The sequence below is a fragment of the Peromyscus maniculatus genome, chromosome 6 (assembly GCF_049852395.1).
Source record: "Peromyscus maniculatus bairdii isolate BWxNUB_F1_BW_parent chromosome 6, HU_Pman_BW_mat_3.1, whole genome shotgun sequence".
NCBI lineage: Eukaryota > Metazoa > Chordata > Mammalia > Rodentia > Cricetidae > Peromyscus > Peromyscus maniculatus.
This window is the reverse complement of record NC_134857.1, coordinates 87,649,689-87,652,728: the sequence shown is the minus strand read 5'-3', so window position 1 is coordinate 87,652,728 and position 3,040 is coordinate 87,649,689.

The window sequence follows — 3,040 nt, the reverse complement described above, 5'->3', positions numbered from 1 at the left end:
TTTGCTAGCCAAGGAACAGCTGTTTGTTGGTGGCAGGAAGTCTTTTCCCAGAAGCCTGGGGGCCCTGGGTCAGCAGGCCCCAGATGGCAAGAAGCAGGCATCCGAGTCTGCCCTTGAGAAAGCAAATTACTGTCTTATTACAAATTCATGAGCCTCTCACTGCTGTTTTCAATTAATTTCTTGACAAATTCTGCCTGTTCCTTTTCTTGTTTTTCTTAAGGACAGGAGGAGTCTGGGTGACACAGTTGGGAGCTCCAGGGAGCTCTTATTGAAATTAATTTGAGTGCTTTGGAGCGAGATTTAGACGGCAGAGTGGAGCCGGCTGGAACTGCTCCTCTGGCAGGCGCCTCTGGGGCCCCGTGGATGTGGCCACCTCTTCTACGCTGTGCAGTGTCCTTAAAGGCCTTTGGAGCCATGCATGGCTGCATCCCCACATGTCCCCCTGCCCCACGTCTTTTGTCCTGGTGCTTTGGAAGTCTAGCTACTTCACTTGGCCGTGGGTCTTCACTTGGTCTGCAGGCACATCCACCTACCCGCTCCTCTCAGCATAGCTTGGACTGGACCCCCCACCCCTCAACACACACACACACACACACACACACACACACACACACACACACACACACACACACACACAAGCACTCACAGGGGCCTCAGAACATGTCTGCTGTCTGCATAGGGAGACAAGTTCCAGATTCCTGTGTTTTGGCTTACGTTAGTCATAGCCACAGAAGGACCCGGTGTCTTTCTGCTGGACTGGCTTTTGTTTTCTGTTCCCTTGGCTGTGCTGATGGTGAGGGAGTATCACCTAACTCCAGTGCCTGGTTCCCTGGGAATAGCTTCATTCCTCTCTAGACCTTCAGTCTCTGCAAAGGAAATTGAGACTCTCTTCTTAACACTATCCACCTTTGGTTGGCTGCTAGGAACCTCTGCTCTGGAAACAGCAAAATTGTAGGTCTGGCCTTTTGTTTTAAGCATGCAGTACTTAACTGATTTAAGGGAAGACTAAATTAAAGGTCTGGAAGAGTTAAATAATGTGTCTAAGAATGTTAGCTAATAAAGACCCCAAACAGGAGACTCTGAGCTCAGTTCCAAATGACTCACATTCTGTTTTACGTTTTATTTTCCTTCCCTTTTATAATTATTTAAAATAAGATTTAATTGGTTTTAATGTGCTCAAACAGAAAACTGAGAAAATCAAAACAACCCAGTCATGGGCAATTTCACTGTGTTAAAACAGAAGATCCTTCTTTTTCTTTTCCTTTCAAGCCACTTCCCCTCTGTTCAGACCCGTGCGTGCATGCACACACAGCCAGAATGGAACCAGGAAAGCTGTTTCCATACTTTCATAAATGACCACCAGTGCCGTGTCTGTGAATTCTCCAAGGCAGGTTCTGCCCAACATTCCCCCTATGTCCATTCCCAGACCTAGTTTCTGGGCTGTGTTGTTAAACCTGAGAATCGGAAGAGAAAGACCAAATCCATGATTGCCCATTAAAGCAAGTTGTATTTTGGGGTGCACCTGGGACTGGCCAGTGGGCTGTCTCACCCTAAGTCGATATCTGAGAGAGCAGCCCCTACTGGCCTCTTGAGGTCCTTTTTATAAGAGAGCTAAGGTGTTCAAGGGGCGAAGGAGTTGGCTGATGTACATGGTTAGACAGATACAATGAAGGGGAAGGAAATGTAAGGTTTTGACTGTAAAGATATACATCATGTGAAGGGCTCACAGGTTTAATGTAGGTTGAAAAATATGGTTTGCAGTCTACATCAGATCTAAGAGATAGGAACTTATTCTTAATTACAAATAGAAACCTTAACCTGCAAGGCATAGTTTTCTTGTTTTAGTCTCCCACTGACTTGCATGGTATATTGTTCCTGTTTTGGTCTCACAGTGCCCCCAAAGACACTAATATGCTTCCAGTAGTTCTTATTTTCCATGACCCTTTAAATTTTATTTAGCATGGGTTTGTTATCATATTCAAAGTCTGTCAGAGAGAGAAAGAAAAAGAATGGATCCACACTGTGAGTGGTCTTCCCAGAAGGATGCTCCACAGTCAGAGAGTTCCTTCATGTCATGTCCACAGTGGATTCAGACCCAGTGAGGCATGCACAGCCCTGTTAGGCTGGCTGGCTCCTCGCTGCCACTCTACTTACATTCTTAAAGGGAATTCTCCAGTGACCTCTGAGAAACAATTCTCAAAAGTGAACTTCTGTGGGCATGAGGGGAACCATTGACCTTGACCTGAAGCCACTAAATCTTGTTTTTCTCAGAGATGAAAAGAACCGTGTTGAGAGAATAATTATTAACCTAGGAAAGAATCAAGACTATCCCCACAGTAGGGAAAAATCTCTGATCCTACAGGAGTCATGTTGGGCTATGTGTCTAGGTCATATGACCTTTGTCCAAGGTGGTTAGAGTGTGGTGATGTTTCTAGAAGGGACTCATATTTAAAAAGATGGAATCACCAAGCAGCCTTAAAAAATTCTTTTAAAAAGTATTATTGTTAATCTTCTCTCCCCCACCCCTTGCCTCTCATACGTCATGACGTGTGACTGCAGGCATGTGTGTGCCATGGCATTTCTGTGGAGGTCCGAGAACAAGCTTTTGGGAACCAGTTCTTACCTTCCACCTTGTTGAGACAAGGTCTCTTTAGTGATTTCTGCCACTGCACTGTGTACACCAGGCTAGCTGGTTCTCAGCTCTCGGGCAGTTTTCCCATCTCCACCTCCCATCTCATGGCAGGAGTGCTGGGACCACAGATGTGTGCCATCGCATCCAGGCAATTTTTTTTTAAAGCTCAGATTCAGATTACCAGGACTGCACACCAAGCAAGCACTTTTATCCTCCGAGTCATCTTGCTGTCCCCTCATCAACCCTTTTCCAGGGCCAACCTTTGGGTTCTTCGTCAAAAGACTTTTTAAAAAAGTTGATCTTGTTGTTTCTGCTTGTTTTGAGACAGGGTTCCACCATGTTTGTTTGTTTGAGGGTCTCCCCATGTAACTTTGGCTGACCTGTAGCTCACGGCGATCTTGTCTGCCT